The 24,564-nt window shown below is 37.7% G+C and overlaps 1 long non-coding RNA gene and 1 pseudogene across 1 annotated transcript in view; one reads left to right on the top strand and one right to left on the bottom strand.

Annotated features, from left to right (window-relative positions):
- Window positions 1-24,564, top strand: part of LOC132500277 (uncharacterized) — a 271,126-nt gene that overhangs the window by 185,405 nt on the left and 61,157 nt on the right. The gene's annotated exons all lie outside the window — the stretch shown is intronic.
- On the bottom strand, window positions 22,783-24,044 carry LOC132500397 (bolA-like protein 3; annotated as a pseudogene).

Here is a 24,564-nt window from a genome sequence, read left to right as displayed (position 1 = left end):
TCTTATGGGAAAGTTCTCAGTAATCATAGGGCTGTGAGAAGGTCCTTGACTCTCTAGTCTGGACAAAGTTAAATGTCATGAACTAAATATGCATCTGCGGTTACCGATGCCTGCACAACCCCTGTCTCTTACTATTATATCAAGAATCTAGGCAGGTATGAATGGTCTTCTGCAAAGTAGAGAACAATTCACAAGAGTATAAAGCAAGGCTGTGTTCTGTCCCCCCTTTTATTATATTTTAAAAGTTACTTATAAATTTCAATGGTATGGAGGCATGGCCTCCCATCATAAAGAAGTTTTTTTTATGCCGACAGTATGGTTTAACTGTCATGCACCAGGAAAGGCTTTTGTGCGGGACTGGTCCTATTAACTCACTGTGTCTAAAGGAATGACATAAGTTCCCCTATCATATTTTTTGGAATCTAAGATGCCATTAATTGTAAATTTCACCAAAGATTTAATAACGTGTTTTAAAAATATTGTATTTGATGTTTTCAGTAGACAAAAGAGCTTCTCATTTCAGAGATGTCAACATGTGAGAAACCATGCACGTGTATTTTATAACTGGGCAATAAGCTAATGGGGCATGAGGAGTTCTTAAAACACTCTGGAAATGCTGCTTGGTGGGCTCATGCCAAGACTCCATCTCTGCTCTGGCAAGTACCTACATGGATAATTCTCTACTGAAATGAACACCAGTGATGAAATCTCTTGAAGGGGTGGTCTGGATACAACATTGTTTTAAATATTGAAGTTCTTTATAGGGTTGAGAACATTCCATGTCTCCCAGGGAACCTGAGAGGAGGCATACCAATGCTATAAATCAATTCAAATGATAAGAATCTTGCATTCAAGTTTGGATAAGAATCATATTGACAATCGTAAACAGTGGACTAAATTAGAGTGAAATTTGAAAGAATATATTTATTTTTTATGAGTCTCAAGTGGGGAATATCAGTAGAGAAGAATTTGGTGGAAATATATAAGTGGGAAATAAAATATTTAGAAAAATGTGTAAAAGGTTGGAAAATGTTGAGTAGGAGTTGTAAGAAAAAAATCTACTTTACTGGAGGAGATATATATATAAGATTTAGTACATAAAAATAAAATATATAAGATATAAATATAAAATACATAAGCACAAACTATTCAGTAAGACAAGGTTCCAAACAGAAGTGTTCTTATTCTGGAGATCATAAGAATAAGATAAATTGAAGTTGACCAGATAAATCAAAAGCTGCCTGATGCTGTTTTGTACAGCTATGAAGACCCCCCATTCCTATTAGTGAGATTATAATAAAAGAAATGACATGGAAATGAAATAAACATTTTTTAGGGGTGAAATTACGTACGGCCAAGTTAGCTCTACCTTCGGGGAAGGTTTGACAATTGGCCTGGGACAGAGGGTGAGATCCCCAGGTCACCACGTTGTGGAGACCATTAGGACTTATTCCCAGAGGATTCAGTGCATTCCTTAGGTTATAAGGGTTTGTGTCAGGTGGCTGCCTCAGTGGATTTTCTTGCCATGAGTAGCCATTAAGGCTTGCTGCATCCATTCAAAAAGATTAGTGCAGGTATAAGAGAGAGTTGCCAGACCTGCTTCAATTCCAATCCACTGCTCCCTTTCCCACCCTCATACTCTGCAAAATTACTTTCACTAATTTATGGTTTGACATTCTGTCCTTGGTTTATACTAAGGGATGTTATACAAAAGAAAAAAAAATCTTATAAAAGCCCATTAATGCATATACTGTGTTTCATATACTGAAAATGTTGTCTTCTATATCCCTTCCAGTCCTGTTTTAAGTCCTGTGAAAAATTCTTCTTTGAATTCTTCTTTTTACATGACTAAAAAAAAGCCATGTATCTGATTTTTAAAATCCATTTATTAGAAGATACCCAGACACTTGGAAATAAAATTTTAGCTCAATTTTAATAGCAGCATAGAACATGTATGCAAGTCTAACTTTCCTTTGGGTCTTGATATTCTATCTCAATTTACATTTTCCCTGGCCCTAATTTTTCATTTACAGTTGACGCCTGGACAGTGAAGCCCCTCTCTCCCCATCCTTGAAGTCAAAAATCTGTGTATAAGTTTACAGCTGGCCCTCTGTGTCTGTGGATTCAACCAACCTTGGATCTTGTAGTACTGTAGAACACATTCATTGAAAAAAAATCCGAGCATAAGTGGACCCCACAGTTGAAAACTTGTGTTAAGGATCAACTGTATTTATATTTTAGTGTAAGTAATCTTGTGAGCTGTTTCAAATAATCTGTGTAACAAAGCTTGTTATAAATAAACATGCACAATATAACACTTATAAGAAATTAAATAATTTTGCTTTTGCCTTTTAATCTCATTTTTGTTTGGTTTAGTGTGGTTTGATATGGTGAACAGTCAGCGTGTTATAAAAAATGTGCATGGAAGAAGTTGGAAGTCGGATTTGTTAGAAAGACAGAAAGACTGGTGAGAAATAATGTCTGGTCCTTCGGCTGAGTAAAATTTTGGTAATATAGGGCAATTTCAAAGTTATTTATGGGATTATGTAGTCAATTCCTTTTGTATCTTGTTCCTCTTGGTCTTTAAAATTGTTTTTGCTGGCTATGCAGTGTGTTATTCCTTGTTAATATAATCGCCTCTGTGAGTTAATCTCTCCCTTATGGGAAACAAAACTTCTAGCTAAGATCTCCAGGGAAAACCTTGATGGATCATGAGAGAAGGATGAGTCATGAGGAAGGGGACCTACGTTTTTCTTACCAGCTTAGAGGAAGGTTATTACAATAATTATGAAGGTCCTGTGTAGGAAAAACAAAAGCCATAAATACATACTATATGAACAATTCTTAGTTAAATACATTATGGGGTCTTTTGGGATTAAATAGACCTTTTGAAACCCTGTGCTTTTATTTAAAGAGCAGCTAAGTGGCTTACCCATTGTCTCACAGTGCTCTGGTGGCAGCGTTGAGACTGCGTTCAGCTCTCTGGAGGCTCAGCCCATGTTCTTGCCCTATCAACCCTAAACCAAATATGGAAGAGACTGTACTTCTGACTTTGGGAGTGACCGTCATTCTGTTTATGTGGTATTGTGCAAATGTTCTTAGGGATTTGGAAAGTAAGATTGAATTTTAATTTTGTGTGTATTTGGATAATTTTATCTGACTCATCCCTATGATACACTTTTTAGAAGAATGTATATTCTATATAGAACTCTGACTGGTGAAATAATCAGTTGTTTTAAATTAGTAAATATCACTCTTAGTCACTAGCATAGAGTTAAGACTATATATATAGGCTTTGGAACCTGGCAGACTAAATTTGAATCCTGATTCTTCCACATAGTAGCTGAGTGACCTCGGTCAAGTTCCTTAACCCCTCTGTACATCAGTTTCCTCATCTGTGTAATGGAGGTCAGATTAGGAACTACCTCATTTTTGTGAGAGTTAAATGAATGAATGCATAAGTATTTCTAATAGTGCCTGGTACAGTAAGAAATCAATAAATGTTAACTTTTATCTCTCTGTTTCTCTATTTTTGATGTTTAGATTACTATATGCTCAGATTTCCCATGGTTTGCTATACTTGAATAGCAAAACAGGGTATAGAAGTGAATATGAGTGAGCTAAAAACCATGCAAGGAAAGACAAAGTCATCTAATTTGAGGAACTATTCAATTCATAAAGGTTTATTGTAGCATTCCACCAAGTGGTCGTTTCAACTGTGCTTAAATTTTAAAGGATGAGGAATTCACCTTTTCCTGAGACAGTCTATTACATTTGGACAGTTTTATATAAAAATGTTGTCTACATATTGAGCTGAGATCTATCTTTCTGTTTTTGGTTTTTTTTTTTTTTTGGCTGCACTGACATGCCATGCAGGATCCTAGTTCCCCCACCAGGGATGGAACCCATGCCTCCCTGCAGTGGAAGCTCAGAGTCCTAACCACTGGACCACCAGGGAAGTTCCTATCTTTCTCTTGCTTCCATTGTTTCTAGTCCTTTCTTTTGGAATGACACAGGGCAAATTTAACTGTCCTTTCAAGTAACAGTCTCTAAATATTTGAAGAGAGCTTTCACATGGTATCAACTCCTTCCATTTTCTCCTTTAAAGAGAAATGAATAGTTGAGACACACTATTCAACTGTTTCCCTCTGTGTCTCTGTCTCTCTCTGTCTCTCTCACACACACACTTACACACAAACCCACACACCCTCTGCTTTTTCCCCCAAGTTATCTCATCTATAATAATCTTAATCAACAATTGATATGTATAATTTTTGCCATAATTCCATGCCAGAATCTAAAGTCCCTTGCATATTTTCTAGATGGTGATTGATGGACAGGTAAATGAATCCTCCAGGAACTTTTTGCAGAAAACCTCATCAGGATTCATAGCCGCTTTTGAAAATGGTGACGTGTAATCTAAAATATCTGATGCTTCTAAGACATTAGAATATAGGGTCAACTTTTAGCCTCAATGATAAAGAAACCATAATCTTAATATACAACTCTCCTATTCCTTTGGTTATGAATTTGAAAACTGCATTCCTCTTGAAGTTCTTTAAAATCTGAATTTTTGCTAATTTGATTTTTCTTACCATTGTTAGATACAGGTCAAAAAAGGTTTCAGTTGTCTAAATATGTGCCTCCCCTCCAGCCTGGTGTGGTCAATGGATCATAATATCAGAGGTTTGGATCATACTTTCATTGTAAGAATGGATGTTAATACTTAACTCACATGTGTTTTAATGTATAGGTTATCTTAAATAACATGCGTGCAGTTCTTAGTGTCATGCCTGACACAAAGTAGTTGCTTAGTAAATAAAAAGTAATGGGACTGATGCATTTCTGGTTCAAAAGGAAACCCCATTGTATACCACTTTCTCTAATGTTCCAGACATAACAAAATAGTCCAGACCTGTTCCTGAGTATGGCATATTGTTCAAGAAGCCAGAAATATAAAAGTGCCCTGTTATTCCCCATTTTTCATTCTATGGAATTCCACTTTCCAGAAATAACCATTGTTGACAGCTTGGTTTGTATTGTGTCCTTCAAGACATTTTGTTTTCATAAGCATGTGTATGTATATGTATAATCTATACAATATGAATATTTATGCAAGTAAGTGTCCACATATATGAGTGTTGTTCTTTTTTACAAGTGGGATCGTATTACATACTATACTGCAGTTCACTTTATTCACTTAAAACACTATGGACAGGGGACTTCCCTGGCGGTCAGGTGGTTAAGACTTCGCCTTCCAATGCAGGTGGTGAGGGTTCGATCCCTGGTTGGGGAGCTAAGATCCCACATGCCTCATGGCCCAAAAATGGAAACATAAAACAGAAGCAAAGATTGTAACAAATTCAATAAAGACTTTAAAAAAAAAACAACACTATGGACATATTTCCACAGACTAAAAATGGACACACCTCATCTTTTTAATAGCTACACAGCACTCCATTATATGGATGTACTGTGCTTTAGTTAATAACCCCTTAATGACAGATATTTAGAATGTATCCATGTACTTGCAAATGTAAGCAATGCAACAATAAATGTCCTTGGACAGATATTTTTGAACACTTAAGTAAGCCTTGAGGACATATTCTTAAAAGTAAAATAGCTGGGTCAAAGGACAAAAGTATTCAAATCGAAATAGTTCTTGCCAAATGGACCTTCGAAAATCTGTACTGAAGTGCACTTCCACACACAGTGCATTCATTTATTCTTTCGCTCAGTAGCAGAGTTTCCTTTATCCCCACACTCTTACCAGTACTGTGCATTATCCATTTTTTTCTTGATTTTTGCTTATTTGGTTAGTGAAAAATGATAGCCTACTGATGGTTTAATTTGCATTGTAAAACCATGAGTCAAATTGAGCATCTTAAAATGTGTTTATTGGCTATCTGTATTTCTTCTGTGAACCTGCCAGATGAATTCATTGTCCATTGTTCTATTGGATTGGCAGTCTTTTTCTTATTGATTTTAAAAATCAATAATGTATTTAGGTCTCTACAGTAAAATTCGTTTCCTAGTTTGTTGTTTAGAGAGAGGCCAGCCATTTAATGATTATATGATTATTTGAAGCAGCATGCTACTGTGGAAAGATGCTAGTGTCTAGGGTGAGAACGCACAAGTTCTAGCTCTTGTTCTGTCTCTCGCGTGCTCCATGATTTTGGTTTTCTCATCTGAAAAATGTGGAAACTAACACCTAACTGTGAGAGTGCTTCAAAGACTTAGTGAGATAATGTACATGAAAGCATTTAATGGACTCTAAAATGCTTTGCAGATGTAATGTGTTGTTATTTTTATGATATCCATGGAATGGCTCATCTGAGAAAAGGAGTTTTTTGCCTTCTCCTTAAACTCTGGTTTCTTGCTTCGTAGGTCCAAAGCCAACCTCTTTACACATGGCAAATTTATAAGTATTGACTCCAGGGTAAGGACAGGTTATGCTAAGTCTTTTCTATCCTGCACTGGTCGGGTATCATCAGGAGAAACTGAACTCATTTCTGGGGACTGTGCTTTCATGAGAGAATTAATGTTCTAGAACGTACTGGGTGAGAAGTTGCCAGGGAGGAAAGGGCCAGGAAATCATGTTATAAAGACTAGAAAAGCTCATCTTAGAAAAAAGGAAGAGTCACAAGGAGTTACTATTTTACTTTAATATTTGAAAGGCTGTTTCCTTGAGCAGGGAATAGATTTGTTTTTCATTGTCCTACAGAGAAGATCTAGTACTTACAGTCATCAATTTGCTATGTCTATAAGGAACACCTTTCTGGCAATTCCACCTGTTTGACAATGAAACAAACTGTCAAAACAGTGATCTTCTCATTACTGGATGTATATAAGCAGAAATAGAGTGCCAGGAATGTTTTAGAAGGGATTTGAGTTGGAAGACAGTGATTTCTGAGGCATCTGCATTGCTTGACCATGCAGTTGTATTCATTCGTATAATTTTTGAGACTATACTGTTTGCCTAGCTCTGAGTTGGGTGTTGTGAACAATACAAAAAAATGTAAGATGTGGGCTTCCCTGGTGGTGCAGTTGTTGAGAGTCCACCTGCCGATGCAGGGGACACGGGTTCGGCCCCGGTCTGGGAAGATCCCACATGCCGCGGAGCGGCTGGGCCCGTGAGCCATGCCCGCTGAGCCTGCACGTCCAGAGCCTGTGCTCCGCAACGGGAGAGGCCACAGCAGTGAGAGGCCCGTGTACCGCAAAAAAAAAAAAAAAAAAGTAAGATGTGATCAAGAAGTTATTCTCCGATAGGAAACCACTTGTGGAAGAGTAGAGAGAGGACTGAATCAGGAGTCAGAAGATTCCAGAAGCTAGAGAGATTCTTCCATTACATCCATTTCCACAGTCACTTATCTGGGAGCCTTCTTTGCTGATTTTCTTCTCTCATACTATCCTTTTACTTTTCCTTCTTATCTGGATTACTGTGAATGATTTTTATTTTTTTACATATTTATGTATTAATAATATAACAAACACTCAGGCAACCACCACTTAACTCAAGGAATAGACCGTTGAAAGTAACCTGCCTGTACACAATGTGTTCTCTTATTGCAAGTCCCTGTCTCCTCATCAGATATTATCATTGAGCTGAACTTATATTTATCTTTCCCTTAATATTTTTTATCAAAATACAATTGACTTACAACATTATATTAGTTTCAGGTATACAACATAGTGATTCAATATATTTATAGATTATACTCCATTTAAAGGTATTATAAAATAATGGCCATATTCCCTGTGCTGTACAGTATATCCTTGTAGCTCATTTATTTTTTATATAGTAGTCTGTACCTCTTAATCCCCTACCTTATCTTCCCTTTCCCCCTTCCCTTTACCTACTGGTAACCACTAGTTTGTTCTCTATATCTGTGAGTCTGCTTCTGTTTTGTTATATTCATTCGTTTCATTTTTTAGACTACGTACAGTATTTGTTTTTCACTGTCTGACTTATTTCACTAAACATAATACCCTCCAGGCCATCCATGTTGTTGCAAATGGCAAAATTTAGCTGAGTAATATTACATTGTGTATATATATATGTATATATACGTATATATACACATATATATAGATAATATATACGTATATATACACATATATATAGATACCACTTCTTCTTTATCCATTTATGTGTTGATGGACACTTAGGTTGCTTCCATGTCTTGGCTATTGTAAATAATGCTGCGATGAACATTGGGGTGCATGTATCTTTTCTAGTTAGTGTTTTTGTTTTCTTTGAATATGTACCCAGGAGTGGAATTGCTGGATCACATGGTAGCTCTATTCTTAATTTTTTTGAGGAACCTCCATACTGTTCTCCATAGTGGCTGTACCAATTTACATTCCCACCAACAGTGAATGAGGGTTCCCTTTTCTCCACATCCTCGCCAACCTTTGTTATTTGTGGTCTTTTCGATGATAGCCTTTCACAAGTGTGGGGTGATATCTCATTGCGGTTTTGATTTGCACGTCTCTGATGATTAACGATGTTAAGTATCTTTTCATGTGCCTGTTGGCCATCTGTATGTCTTCCTTGGAAAAAATGTCTATTCAGGTCTTCTACCCATTTTTAAATCAGATTGTTTTATTGATATTGAGTTGTATGAGCTGTTTATATATTTTTGGATATTAACCCCTCATCAGTCATGCCATTTGCAAATACTTTCTCTCATTCAGTAGGTTGTTTCTACATTTTGTCGATGGTTTCCTTTGCTGTGCAAAAGCTTTCAAGTTTAGTCAGGTCCCGTTTATTTATTTTTGTTTTTGTTTCCTTTGCCCTAGGAGACATATCCATAAAAGTATTGCTACAATTTATGCCAAAGAGGGTTCTGCCTATGTTTTCTTCTAGGAGTTTTATGGTTTCCAGTCTTACATTTAGGTTTTTAATCTATTTTGAGTGTATTTTGTATATGGTGTGAGAAAATGTTCTAACTCCATTCTTTTACATGTAGCTGTCCAGTTTTCCCAGCACAATTTATTGAAGAGACATCTTTTCCCCATTGTATGTTCTTGTTTCCTTTGTCCCAGACTACTTGACCATAACTGTGTGGGTTTATTTCTGGGCTCTCTATTCAGTTCCATTGATCTATGTGTCTGTTTTTGTGCCAGTACCATGGCTCTTTGATTATTGCGGGTTTGTAGTATAGTCTGAAGTCGAGTGTGTTACCTTCAGCTTTGTTCCTTTTTCTCAGGCTTGCTTTGGCTCTTTGGGGACTTATGTGGTTCCATATAAATTTTAGGATTATTTGTTCTAGTTCTGTGAAAAATGTCATGGGTGTTTTGATAATGCTTGCATTAAATCTTTTGCCATTTAAAGCCACTGTTTCCTTATTGTCTGTCTGGATGATCTGTCCATTGATGTAAGTGGGGTATTAAAGTCCCCTACTTTTATTGTCAATTTCTCCCTTTATGTCTTTAATATTTGCTTTGCACATTTAGGTATCCTATATTAGGTGCATATATGTAAGAACATTACATCCTCTTTTTGTTTTGATCCCTTTATCATTATATAATGCCCTTCTTTGTCTTTTGCTATAGACTTTGTTTTAACGTTTACCTTGATATGAATATTGCTACCCCAGCTTTCTTTTCATTTCCACTTGCATGAAATATATTTTTTCATCCCCTTGCTTTTGGTCTCTGTGTGTCTTTAGCTCTGAACTGAGTCTCTTGTAAGCAGCATATAGATGGGTCTTGTTTTTTTACCCAGTCACCCTAGGTCTTTTGATTGGAGCAGCATATAGATGGGTCTTGTTTTTTTACCCAGTCACCCTAGGTGTTTTGATTGGAGCATTTAGACCATTGACATTTAAAGTGATTATTGATAGGTATGTATTTATTGCCATTTTGCTACTTGTTTTTCTGGTTGTTTTTGTAGTTCTTCTCTGTTATTTTCTTCTTCTTTTAGTTTCTTCCCCTTGTGGTTTGATGATTTTCTTTTGTGGTACATTTGTGTTCCTTTTTCTCCAGGTTATTTTTGTATCTATGGTAGGTTTTTGATTTGTGGTTACCATGGGGTTCATATATATTGACCTATGTCTACTTATTTTAAACTGACAGTGTTTTAAATAGAAATACATTCTAAAAGATGTACATTTTTTACTCCCCTCTCTCATGTTTTGTGTTTTTTGATGTCATATTTTACATCTTCACATCTATTCCTTAACTTTTTACTAAGTTACAGTTGAATTTACAAATTTTGTATTTTAATCTTCATACTAGCTTATTTAAGAGATGGATCCACCGTCTTTACTATATATTTGCCTTTAGTAGTAGGATATTTTTTTCCCTATAAATTCTTCTCATTGTAGCCTTTTCATTTCCACTTAGAGAAGACCCTATAACATCTCTTTTAGTGTTGGTTTAATATTGATGAGCTCTTTTAGTCTTTGCTTGTTGAGAAGTTCTTTATCTCTCCTTCAATTCTGAATGATAAACTTGCTCAGTAAAGCATCCCAGGTTGTAGCTTTTTCCCCTTCAGCACTCTAAATATATCATGCTACTCCCATCTGACTTGCAAAGTTTCTGTAGAAAAATCAGCTGATAGTCTCACAGGGGTTCCCTTGTATGTGACTCTTTGTTTTTCTCTTGCTGCTTTTAGAATTCTCCCTTTATCTTTAACTTTTGCCATTTAAATTATGATATGTCTTTGTGTGGGTCTTTTTGGGTTCATCTTGTTGGGGACTCTGTGCTTTCTGTATGTGCATATCTGTTTCCTTCTTCAGGTTCAGGAAGTTTTCAGCCATAATTTCAACAAACACATTTTCTACCCCTTTCTCTCTTCTCCTCTGGGATCCCTAGAATGTGAATGTTAATATGCTTGATATGGTCCCAGAGGTCCCTTAAACTGTCCTCATTTTTTTTAAACATCTTTATTGGAGTATAATTGCTTTACAATGGCATGTTAGTTTCTGTTTTATAACAAAGTGAATCAGCTATACATATACATATATCCCCATATCTCCTCCCTCTTGAGCCTCCCTCCCTCCCACCCTCCTTATCCCACCCCTCTAGGTGGTCACAAAGCACTGAGCTGATCTCCCTGTGCTATGCAGCTGCTTCTCACTAGCTAGCTATTTTACATTTGGTAGTGTATATATGTACATGCCACTCTCTCACTTCATCCCAGTTTACCCTTCCCCCTCCCCGTGTCCTCAAGTCCATTCTCTATATCTGCGTCTTTATTCCTGTCCTGCCCCTAGGTTCTTCAGAACGATTCTTTTTTTTTAGATTCCATATATATGTGTTAGCATATGGTATTTGTTTTTCTCTTTCTGACTTACTTCACTCTGTATGACAGACTCTAGGTCCATCCACCTCACTACAGATAACTCAATTTCGTTTCTTTTTATGGCTGAGTAATATTCCATTATATATATGTGCCACATCTTCTTTATCCATTCATCTGTCGATGGACACTTAAGTTGCTTCCATGTTCTGGCTATTGTAAATAGAGCTGCAATGAACAGTGTGGTTCATGCCTCTTTTTGAATTATGGTTTTCTCAGGGTATATGCCCAGTAGTGGTACTGCTGGGTCATATGGTAGTTCTATTTTTACTTTTTTGAAGAACCTCCATACTGTTCCCCATAGTGGCTGTATCAATTTACATTCCCAACCAGCAGTGCAAGAGTGTTCCCTTTTCTCCACACCCTCTCCAGCATTTACTCTTTGTAGATTTTTTGATGATGGCCATTCTGACTGGTGTGAGGTGATACCTTATTGTAGTTTTGATTTGCATTTCTCTAATGATTAGTGATGTTGACCATCCTTTCATGTGTTTGTTGGCAATCGGTATATCTTCTTTGGAGAAATGTCTATTTAGGTCTTCTGCCCATTTTTGGATTGGGTTGTTTGGTTTTTTTTGATATTGAGCTGCATGAGCTGCTTGTAATTTTTAGAGATTAATCCTTTGTCTGTTGCTTCATTTGCAAATATTTTCTCCCATTCTGAGGGTTGTCTTTTCGTCTTTTTTATGTTTTCTTTTGCTGTGCAAAAGCTTTTAAGTTTCATTAGGTCCCAATTGTTTATTTTTGTTTTTATTTCCATTTCTCTAGGAGGTGGGTCAAAAAGGATCTTGCTGTGATGTATGTCATAGAGTGTTCTGCCTATGTTTTCCTCTAAGAGCTTTATAGTGTCTGGTCTTACATTTAAGTCTTTAATCCATTTTGAGTTTATTTTTGTATATGGTGTTAGGGAGTGTTCTAATTTTATTCTTTTATATGTAGCTGTCCAGTTTTCCCCGCACCACTTATTGAAGAGGCTGTCTTTTCTCCATTGTATATTCTTGCCTCCTTTATCAAAAATAAAGTGACCATAGGTGCGTGGGTATATCTCTGGGCTTTCTATCCTGTTCCATTGATCTATATTTCTGTTTTTGTGCCAGTACCATACTGTCTTGATTACTGTAGCTTTGTAGTATAGTCTGAAGTCAGGGAGCCTGATTCCTCCTGCTCCGTTTTTCTTTCTCAAGATTGCTTTGGCTATTCGGGGTCTTTTTTGTTTCCATACAACTTGTGAATTTTTTTGTTCTAGTTCTGTGAAAAATGCTATTGGTAGTTTGTTAGGGATTGCATTGAATCTGTAGATGGCTTTGGGTAGTATAGTCATTTTCACCATGTGGATTCTTCCAATCGAAGAACATGGTATATCTCTCCATCTGTTTGTATCATCTTTAATTTCTTTCATCAGTGTCTTATAGTTTTCTGCATACAGTTCTTTCATCTCCTTAGGTAGGTTTATTCCTAGGTATAACTGTCCTCATTTTTAAAATTATGTTTTACTTTTTGCTGTTCTGATTGGGTGATTTTCATTATTCTATCTTCCAGATCAGTTGCATTCTTTTGTATCACCTAGTCTGCTGTTAATTCTGTCTAGTGTATTTTTAGTTCCAGTTATTGTATTCTTCAGCTCTGACTGCTTCTTTTTTATATTTTCTAGTTTCTTATTAAAATTGTCACTGTGTTCACCCAGTCTTTTCACAAGTTCAGCTAGCATTCTTATTACTAATGCTTTGAACTTTTTATCTGGTAAATTATTTATCTATTTCATTAGTTTAGTTTTGTTTTCTTGTCCTTTTATTTGAAAGAAATTTCTCCATCTTCTCATTTTGTGTAACTTTGTCTCTATGAAATTATGTGAAACATTTACCTATTCCAGTCTTGATGGGGTGTCCTTGTCTGTGAGTGTCCCTACCTGATCTCTGTGTGCCCAGTGACTTCGGTGGGAGAGCTGTATCTGACGTGAGCATAAATCACATCTTCCTGTGGTGTGTGCTGGCAGCTATCACTTGCTGGGAGTTGTGCTGGAGACGGAGGGGCTTGAGCCAGAGCCAGGTGTGAGCCAGGGCTTCTCCTATGCTCAGTGGCCATCATTGCCCTGTTGTGGGCAGGATTGGGTCCTAGGGTGCTGGAGCAGAAGTCTTGAGGGTCAGGTCCAAGCTGTTTTCATCCCTTCTAAGTGTGTGCTCTCCCCACTCTCAGTAATAGCACCTTTGCCCCAGAGAGCAGCAGCACTGAAGTAAGAGGGTTTGAAGCAGGTGCCCCGTCAGGTCAGGGCATGTGCTAGGGCTGTCCCTGCATGTCAGTAAGAATTCCAGATCACTCTCAATTTGCTGCCTCCTCTGGCACCAGTAATGGCTACCCTTGCCCTGTTCTGATGCAGTGCCAGGTCCTAGCTAGCTCCATCTCCTGCAACTGCACACTTTCCTCTGCAATGGCAGCCTTCACCCTATTATGGACCTGTGCCGGAGCAGGAGGGGCCAGGGCCGGTGCTTGGTGATGGCCAGGGTGTGCACGCGGACAGGACAGTTGATCTGGGAGACCAGCCAGAGCCCCAGGCAGTTTCAGTCTGCTGCTCCTCCTCCTTGCTCCCTGGAGTAATCAAGTGTGTGTGCACTCTTCATAGAGAGTCTCAGTTTCTTATTATCCACCTGTAAGTCCTACTGGTTTTCAAACCAGCTAAGGGGACTTGTCTTCCCTGTGTTGGATCCCATGGCTGGGGTGCCCAAGGTATTGTTTGAACCCATGGCTCCCCAGGGAGGATCTCCAAGCCTGTGATCCCCCTCCTTTTCTATGTCCCCTCCTACGGTCACTGGTCCTAACCTGATCACTTCTCTTTTCCTACTTAACGCTGTGTGGATCTTTCTTTACAGGCTTTGTTGTAGAAGAATCTTTCCGCCAGTCTCCAGTTTGTTTTCAGTGAGAATTGCTCCACATGTAGATGTGCTTTTGATGTGTTCATGGGGGGGAACTGAACTTAGTGTCCTCCTACTCTGCCATATTGACCTCCTCCCATCTATTCCTTATAGTTAAAAATAGTTTTTAATATATAGTATATATATTTGGGGATTTTACCATATGCTGTTGTTATATGAGAACTTTTGGTTTTCCTTTAACTCTATGTTACTAAGATTCATCTATGTTGTTGAGTATAGCTATAGTCTATTTCATTTTGTGAGTAAACTACACATTATTTATTCTCCTGTTGAATTCTATTAGCAGTTTGTTATTGTTAACAAATATTGTTTTTACACACTCACTCTTGTGTAAGGTTTTCTTTAGGATTCATATAGTACCATAAGTGTAAATGTTGAGTCAAAGGAAATACATATGTTTACCTTTACTAAGTGTTTGTATATTCAGTTATATTCAAAGTAGTCTCCCTTATAATAGTTTACTTTGCAAAATATATTTTCTTAAGTTATATTATCCATATGCCCAAGAACCCATAATGGTTTTCTGATCAAATGACTCTCCATAGTGTATTGAAAATTCTCCAATGACTGGCAATCCTATGTCCATTGAAAGTCATCTCTCATTGTTCCCCTTAAGGTTCACTTCACTCCAGGCCTGTGACCTCATTGCCTCACCTCACTTTCCCTGCTTTTCTTGTCTCATCTTACCTTCTATCTCCTCCTTATCAATCTCAGTCTCAGAGGTTTGAGAACACAGACTGTGGAGCTTGAATCTCTGCTTTATCACCATAAGCTGGGAGACCTTATTCTTCTCTGTGTCTCAATTTTCCTATCTGTGAAATGGGGATTATAACAGAACTTACCCAGAGGGTTGTTGTAAGGATTAAATGAATTAATATCCACAAAATTCTTAGAACAGTAAACACTATATAAAAATTTGATTTTTTTTATTACTTCAGAACAGGCTCTTATATTGTTCTAGAAGTATTTTATGATTAAAATAATTTTACCTAGTGTTGAATTTCATTAAAAATGCATCATAGGACTTCCCTGGTGGTGCAGTGGTTGAGAGTCCACCTGCCGATGCAGGGGACACGGGTTCGTGCCCCAGTCTGGGAAGATCCCACATGCCGCGGAGTGGCTAGGCCCATGAGCCATGGCCGCTGAGCCTGCACGTCCGGAGCCTGTGCTCTGCAACGGGAGAGGCCACAGCAGTGAGAGGCCCGTGTACCTCAAAAAAAAAAAAAAAATTACATCATAAGTACCTTGCCTGAGAGCAGAAAACATTTTGGTACAACTTTCTTTCCAAGTTTTTAGTTCAAGTTGGGTTTCTTGAAGAATAAAATGCAATAAAAATTCTTTGGGAATCAGATTCCCAAGTGTTCATAGTCTTTGTACTGGCTACAGAAAAGCAGCTATCTCATGCATAAAATGCCACTTGGCTACTAATTTCATTGCCATGACACTAACTTATGATCCAGACCTTAGCACTAAGCCTAAATAATTCACCTTAGAACCTAAATCCTAAAGAAATAACTTGGGACATAGGATAGAAAGAGTCTCCAAAATAAAGAAGACTGGGATGTGCCCATTTTTCTAACCCTGAACAGGGTTCTATCTTCTGAAGACTGGATTGAATTGCAGGAAGCTGTGTTTTCCTAGAGAATTACTCTAGTGAAAAGGTGAAATAACACAGGGTCCTGGAGCAGACCTGAACAAGGCACCCTGGTGTACTCCCAAAGGCTGACACTGCACCATGATGTCCACTCTCCAGCATCATGCTCCAGCTAGGTGCCATGTTCACTTGAAGGGGTGAGTTCCCATGGCATTGCCATTTCTGAGCTTATTGATCAACATTAGCTGTCATGACTACAGGTTGCTGGACAACCCAGTTAATCTTTAAAGATAAGTCTTCTTTGATTGCACACTATAACATTATTCTTGCAAGGGCCATTTTCTGAAGGACTTCTGGAGCAACAGAAAAAGCCATAAATTGCTTTCTACTGCTGGGAAAAATCATGTGTCTGTTTAAGTATACAAGCATCTTCAGCCGGCTATTTGTGATTGCAGCATTTTTAGACTCAATAGAGCCACATATTAAAGCAAACTCTCTCTACGAATTTGAGTATCCTCTCTCTGTAGTTTGAAGCACACAGATGAAGATAAAGATACATTGGAGAGGAAAACTTGTTTCTCCCAGAGAGGCAGAACAGAGATTGTGAAGTGTTAAAGGACCCAGAAAAGGGATAATGATGAGAATTGCAGGTATTCTTGAGCTATTGGATCAATTCAAAATGCATGAGTTTTTCAATTTTCAGAGAACACTATAAATGAAAAAAGTTGTCATGCAAGTTGACATTTAAATATTGCTGACTTGTAGTTTTAACAAAGTAACTGATATTGCCATGAGTTGGAGGTAGCAAAGACCAGCATAATCACTGAATCTGTCCATCTGTTTGAGTTCTTAAATTCAGTTTTTCTTGAGTCTTTAATCTTAAAGTATTAACAAAATTCTTATCTTTTTATTGGATAGGCATGTAGTGTAAGAAAAGAAAAGAACTGTTTTTTTATGTTTTAAAAAATTAAGGGGAAAGAGAAAACACTTTGAAAATATAGGTAATACTTATAAGTAAGTATTTTAGAAGTGTGACTAACCTACTTCTCTGTAATTAGATAGTGAGCTGGGATGTTACAAAGCTGGGAAAGGAAGAAGAAAATTTTTTTCTCCATAGAAGTGGTAGTTGGAATTTTTTCTGTATTAGAAAGAAAGAAGTCTTAAACTTAAGAAATGTGATGTCATCCTTCATCTTTTTTAAACTAACCTTTGGTCCATTTAAGAATTAAAATAATGTATAGCCTTCTAAAATTGTAAGAGGATTCTCCAAGAACATGCTTGGAATGAAGAGATCAGGATGACTGTTCTTTAATCCGAACAAGTTATTTATAAGATTATGAAAAATCCAGGTTCTTGCCTATCCTCCCTTCAGAGCAAGACATTATTAAATTACGAGACAGAAAAAAGAACCATGAATCTGCTACATCCGGTAATCACTCAAAAAGTTTCAGTGATTATTGAAAGCAGGTTAATGCAAAACTCAGCTATTTGTCTCTGATATACATGAAAATTCTTTGGACATTTCATCTAAATCATTTTGAAACACCCAGGAGCTTAGTACTATAATGCAAACAGACCCATTTTTATAAATTAGGTAGTGGTACACATTCTTTAAAAGGTACACCATATTACTATAGGCCAAAGGCTCTTTCATTTCATTATATAACAATGACAGCAACTCAATTTAAGTGTATAATGACCCAAGCCATCCATAGCAGCAAAAATTTAATAGCAACCTTATCTGGAATGCTGACGAGGAGCACTTCCCAAGAAATCATTACAGACTCTTCAGTTTACAAAACAATTGTCTTTAATACTGTAAGCATTAGGGAGAAGATAGGCACATTAGCACAGCTTTACTTTTTATAAATAGCATTTAATACACCATATTCAGGTGCTGTTGGGCTAAGTGTCTTATGTCAAATACTTTTGGAGTCGATAGTACCAGGATACTAAAGAAATAGTACTAGGATTTCTTTTTTTTTTTGAAAGACTAGACACAATGCTGGCATTCTCACAATGGGATTTAGGTGGGTTTGTATATTCATGAAGTTTGAAGGCAAAAACATTAACCATGTGTCCTTAGAGAAATGTAAGACTTCTTGACATAAATTTCAGTTACAATAAGAAGAAAACCATTAAGAAGAAATTTTCTCAGTTCAATGTAGAAACATTAGTATCATTAAGTTCACGTATTCTGCTTGGAGCATGAAGTCACAAAATAGCCTCACCAGGATAGCTCTTCATCTGCCCTATAGTTTCTCACATTAAAAGTTTTTCTTTTATTATTGCATGAGAAGTACTCATGTGTGAATTTCCCTTTCTCAGGGAAGCAAATGTATTTTTAATTGTTGTAGTATGTTATTGGATTAACATGGAAGAGAAGCCTTAATGAGATTGCTGAAATTAAAGGCTGAGTTCCCATCCTCACTGGGATGCTCCTACTCAGTACATGCCGGCTTGAACTGCAAGGAGTGCCATTCACACTTGGCGTATCCTCCTGGGGCATTAGGGTTCCTTGATGATAGGAAATATAATTGTTAACTTTATATTACACAGACACAAGTGAATTATGAATATACTGAACAATTTTCCTGCATTTTAATATGAATAAAAAAAGGCTTTAAAGAAATTTCATCTTTGTGCTGTACTGCTCCAGAGGTAGGCTCCCAGGTTTCCAGGAATAAGCACACTTGCCTTTCAGTTAAGGGCATTTTGGAAGGAAGGTCTGAGGAGGACAGGCTTAAACAATAGGGGGCATGACCCACTGTCTGTAGAAAGCATGTGTTAGATTATAACTTAAGCCAAAGAATTTCAAATATAGTTTTTTTTTAATGATTAGAAACATTTTTATTAAAACAAAGTAGCGCAAATATCTCAACTAATATCCACGATCTCCATTGAAACATTTAGCTCTAACCCTCCTCACAATCAATACAAAAGGAAAACAATGTATTTTCTAATTCTCTTCAAATATAGTTTTATCTCAAGATACATTCCAATGGGACTTTTTTTCTAACTGCAAAAAGAACTGGGAAAAGCACTGGTTTTGAATTCGTGACCTTATGCTTAAAATGTAATCAAGCTATTTTGGAATTAATTTAGGCATTATTTATTTGGAGAGAGTAGATTTATCAACTTGCTTCATACTTTCTACTTCTTACCTCTTTTGATTTCCCCCTTGGGTTTTGGTGTGGGGGGGTGGTAGTTCTTTTTGATAATCATTGTTATCAGCTATCTCAGTTACAAAGGCCTCCTTCAATGTTAGATGGTTTGACCAATTTGAATTGCTGTTTAAATACATTATGTATATAAACATCATCCTAACAGAATAGTTTGCAGATATTAGTCTTTTGTCTTCTGACTCTGAATATGTACATCTGCATGAAGGAGCATACTTTCTATGGAAGAACTTCAACTATGATGATTTTCTCCATCTTAATGTAATACCACCCAACAACCTCTTAGTCAAGGGAAATATCAGACCCCTGCCCTGCCTTCAAGGAGTTTCTAATCTGTTATGGGAGATGAGATTAAGACATAGAAAACAATTTTAGAAAAAAACTGCCCCGTAAGGTGTTAACTTAATTAAACAAGGAGGCCATCAGACTAAGGTGGCTCTCATGCCAAGGAGGCCTACAGAAGCAAACCAAAAGCTGAGCCAGTAAATGCCTCTAGGTCACGAAATTAAAACACTAAGGACAGTTAATCACAAGCAGCCAACGAGGTTTTAAGCTCTAGCCAATCAGGTAATTTATTTTCTTTGCTTCTGCATCTTCTCTATGTAAGTCCTTTCCCTGGTTCCTGTCCTCAGGGAGCTCCTAACCACTTCCCATTTGGCATACTCCAATTCAAATCCATTTCGGCTCAAGTAAACTCTTAACATTTTTATTATGCCTCTGTTTATCTTTTAAGGAAGGTATAGAAATATACATTCAGAAAGGAATTTGCTGTACAACACACAGAGCCTTCATAGTTTACTTGCCAACATCTAGCAAAGAACATGTATTTTAGTGGTAAAGCAGGCACTAGTCATGATTACAATTCTCCACATTTTTTTTAATGCAGTCTCTGTATTCTGAAGAGCTTTCAGTTGATCCTCACAACAATTTTGTGAGATAGGCAAGGCTTTTCTTCCATTTCACGAGGAAGAAACCAAGATTCACAAAGGCTAAATAACGTGTCCAGTGTCATAAACCTAAAAAGTGGTATCACAGTACTTGACCCTACTCCAGTGATTTCAAGTTCAGGTATATTTTCTCAAATACTATGCTGCAAGGTTTCATGCCATTTAAAGTCCTTTATAGTTATGACTTTGTATTTATAAGTATGACCTTTATAGTCACGTTGAAAGGAATCAACTCTGGAACTCAGACCTACTATATCTGGGTGCTCAGAAACATACAGAATAACTTTCTCAAAATGAGGTCTGTGGAGCTCAGAGATGAGGAAAAATAGAAATAGAAATTTGGAATACTATATACTACAGGCCTCTCTAACAGACTCATAGTGTACATGGAATAGAAAAGACCTTGAGAAATACCACAAAAAATAAGTTTGCTTACTGGTTTCCCAAACTAACCTGGACCTGGGTCGTCCTTTTTATCCCACTTATTAACAGTTTCCACATTAATTCTGAATTAGAGCTTATTTATATAAATTTATATAATACAATTATTTATATAAATCTCTTAGTTAAGAGTGGGATTAAAAAATTAAGCCTAGTTTGAAATTTGCAATACCAAATTGGGTAGTAAATGCCTGGAATATGAATCTTATTCTCCTTTACCTTTGAAGGTCCCTGTAAAGAAAGGAGAGGATCTTTTGGCTTCTTTTTTCCTCCTGCTTCCATCCTTTGGTTGTTCCAGAGCTGTTAACCACCATGCTGTGACTGTTTGAAATAAGCCAGCCTCACTATGAAAAACTTTGATAGTTTCAACATCTCTTTATTTTTCTCCCTGTAGTGATCACTGTGGCACAAAATGATTTTTGAGGTTATGGGATAAGAAAAAAAGTGCTATGAAAGCAGGTCTTATTGATCCTTTTGTAGGAGGTCTTATCATCGAGGACGGAAGATGCTGTTACTGAACTTCTTTTTACCAGCCTATGGAAGAGTCGATGCATTAAGTTGAAAAGAATGGGCTTAGATCATAAATCTGTTCTTTGGGGAAACTACAGATTCAAGCTCTTTGAAGATATTTATTCTTTCAAAGTTCTTAATTTATGTTTATTCATTTCCCCTAGTTGATTTCAGGCACAAAGATAAGAAGGAAAACTTAATTCTTTACTGTGGCCATGCCTGGTCAGTGATTAGTATGAAAATGCTTTCTAAGTTTTCCAAAATTGCTTTTAAAATAACCATATTTTGCTGCCTTTATTGGAATGCTTCTGTGTTTGATACTAGTTTAAATCTTGCGATTTTGTGAATATTGTAAAGTAAAACCCCAAAGAAAAAAGGCTGAAAGGAAATTCACCAAAGTATTAACAACGATGGTTTTCTTAGGAAAGTGGAATTTCTAATATCTTACGTATTTTTCACATTTTATGCAGTACAGTTAAACTATTACATAATATTACAATGAAAATCAGGAAAAACAAGTACTAAAATTATGTAAAATTGAAAATTAGTGTCCTGTTTCTCCCTAAACTACAGGCATGATTTAAAACTTTGTCTTTCCCTTAATCACCACCTTAAAAAAGGGGGGGGGGCTTCGCTGGTGGCACAGTGGTTGAGAGTCCGCCTGCCGATGCAGGGGACATGGGTTCGTGCCCCGGTCCGGGAGGATCCCACATGCCGCGGAGCGGCTGGTCCCGTGAGCTATGGCCGCTGGGCCTGCACGTCCGGAGCCTGTGCTCAGCAACGGGAGAGGCCACAGCAGTGAGAGGCCCGCGTACCGCAAAAAAAAAAAAAAGGGGGAGGGGGGCCGAGTAAACTTATAATATTTCCAATAGTAATGCTTTGCTAAAATTAAATGATCACATGATGATGATTAAACATCTAGATCTGCCTCCAATAAAGAAATGAGGAACAGCCTAATTACTGTAGTTTGCCAGTAAAAACCTATTCATTTATCATTTCACCGAACATCACCACCAGAATTTTACAAAAAGAGCCTTTTTCAATCAATGACTTCCTTCTCTCATAAACTGGGGTTTCTTTTGAGCAGACAGGAGGGATTTAGCTGACACTCACTGAGCAGAGCCCTCCAGCCTTCACCATGAGTGCCTGGGGAGACTAAGACTGATTTACATGCATCAGGTCTTAGGAGCTATTGCTCCAAGTAATCGGAAACCACAAATCAGAAACCAGGCATCTATCAGTTCTCCTCCCTTCATGTTTCTTATGTAGATTTATTTCTCATATAAATTCACTTTCCTGTTGGTTTTGATACAGGCAAGACCAGAAAGACTTTACTGAAAAGACTTGGGTAGTCAGTCGAGATTGTTTTTTCCCTCCTGAGAGAAACTAGAAATAAGTTTATATGCAGAAGTAAGATTTTTCTTTGAAGATACAGGAGGAAATATTGTATGTATTTAATATATCCCTAGGATCATTCCCTAAACTCCATACTCAGGTGCTAAATTTAGCCAGTCTAGTTTGACATGTTTTAGTGATGTTTCCTTAACTTCTCTGTGTCTGACTATTCTTAAGGTGAATAAATCTTGATGACAGCGACAAAAGCTTCCCAATAAAGTTGATAATGAGCTATCCTGAAATTAATCATATGGTTTATGGACTCTCTAGATCCCTAGTTTCTCTTCTGTTCCTTTTTTTTTTTAAGCTGTCTGTTGCCTTTAATTAACATCTAAATAGATACCATATTCTTCTATAATTACAATATGGAAATGTCTATGAACAAAATAGATAACTTTTGTCACATGCCTAGGAAAGAATGGTGGCGGTAAGATTCATCCAAGGTTTTAGCAGCAACATCTAGTCAGCCAGGGCGTGGTCAGTGTTTGGGGACAGAGGTAAATATCCACAACCCGTGCATACCTTTGACGACTTCTTTTAGTGCCTGATTTACCCATCTGGTGCTGCTGGGCCGTTCTCTTCTCCTTAAATTCTTCCAATTCGATTTGAATTTCGTACAGTGCCCCGCGGCCTCCTGAAATGTCGGTGACTTTGATAGCTGTAGCTCGAGGAAACTTTTCTTTGAGAATTTGGGTCACTTTGAGCTCCCCCTCAGTATGCGAGGCAAACATGCGCTGGGCACAGTGACAAAGAAGAAGCCGGCGGGTTCCGCGGAGCGGAGGCGCTGCCGCCGCGGGTCTCCACGCCACCGGGCCAGGCCGACACGGCCCGCCGTCTCTGTTCCTTTTTTTTTTACCACCTTAATGGATGCTATTTGACGAACTGCCGTTAAGAAACTGCGACGATTGTGAGGTCCGTATCACTTATCATACCAACCTAAAGGGTGAGATATTTCTGTGGATAGGTATAAGTTAGCAGAAAACAAGAGAAAACACAGGGAAGAAAGCATATTACTGAGGACTTGAGAGTGATTAAATCTTTGGATTATCTAGTTGTCACATTTAAATCTACTTTTCCAGCATTTCTCTGCAACTTATCTCTCATGAGTCCCTCACCTGCATCCTGGACTCCAGCCGTGTACTTTTGGGTGGGTCATGTAGTTTGATATAGGAGAGTTTGATACCACCTTCTCCTATACCCTATCCTGGCTGAAGACCATTGCTCCAGCCATGCCACATTTGTTGGATACTCTGAGCATTGGCCTCCTTATGAATCTGCGTCTGACCCTGCGGTTTCCTCATTTATAATGGTCTCTTCCCACACTTCTCTGCCTCCTCCTAGATGCCTCTCATATATCAAGAATTAGCTCAAGCGCCGTCACCATTTGAGATTTCACCGCCTTCCTCGGTACTACCACCGTACCTTGAAATGTATTCCTTTCAGCACGTGAGATATGTTGTGTTAGGATTATTTATTTCCATGCCTGTCTCTCCCTTCAGGATATGAGTACCTCAGTATCAGACAGTGGCTTATTCACCTTTCTATCCCATCACCTAGCAAGGCCTGGGAAGACCTAGGTTCACAATGAACGTTAGCCGAACGATTCTTTGCTGAATGAATTGTGAATCTGAAGGCTGTAGATGAAGATTCTGGCAGGTGTGGTTGGAGAGAAAAGAGTTTTGAAAAGATTATGGACATGGGCTGTATGCCCCCAAAGGAGAGCTGGTCCATATGCAGCATCTTGGGCAGCAGGCGTCTTGGGTAGAAGTGGAGAACAGTGAGAGAAGGAGTAGGTTTTCAATAACAAATATCAGTTATTTTGAATTTTTTCTTGGGGTCGTCCTGAACATGTGTTCTTAGCCCTTTCTTATGCATTCGTCTACTACATAGGTGAATTAATACAAAACGAAGTCACTGCTTCTAGCCATCAGATTTTATGTTTGCTTAGTGCAGTCTCACATAGAATGATGAAATTCCAAGAAATTCGGTATTTTCCTAATCCTTTGCAATCTGTAGTTCTACAGAAAGCTCCTATAAGTGGTCCAAATGATCTGATGGAAGGCTCTTCTTGCTGGACTCTATGTAGCTTGAATGCTTCAGGATCTTATGGTGAGAAAAATGACTTTGGCAGCTACTGGGTTAGAACCATACATCGTTCATTCAATGGGACAAAACACTGCCTAAGTCAGGGGAATAATATGCATTTTAGTATATCAGTGGGGAAATACTAAATATCAGTGGGGAAATACTCCTGCAGAGG

This window comes from Mesoplodon densirostris, chromosome 12 (assembly GCF_025265405.1).
Source record: "Mesoplodon densirostris isolate mMesDen1 chromosome 12, mMesDen1 primary haplotype, whole genome shotgun sequence".
Taxonomy (NCBI): domain Eukaryota; kingdom Metazoa; phylum Chordata; class Mammalia; order Artiodactyla; family Ziphiidae; genus Mesoplodon; species Mesoplodon densirostris.
The sequence above is the reverse complement of the archived record's forward strand: the minus strand, read 5'-3'. Positions and strand labels throughout refer to the sequence as shown.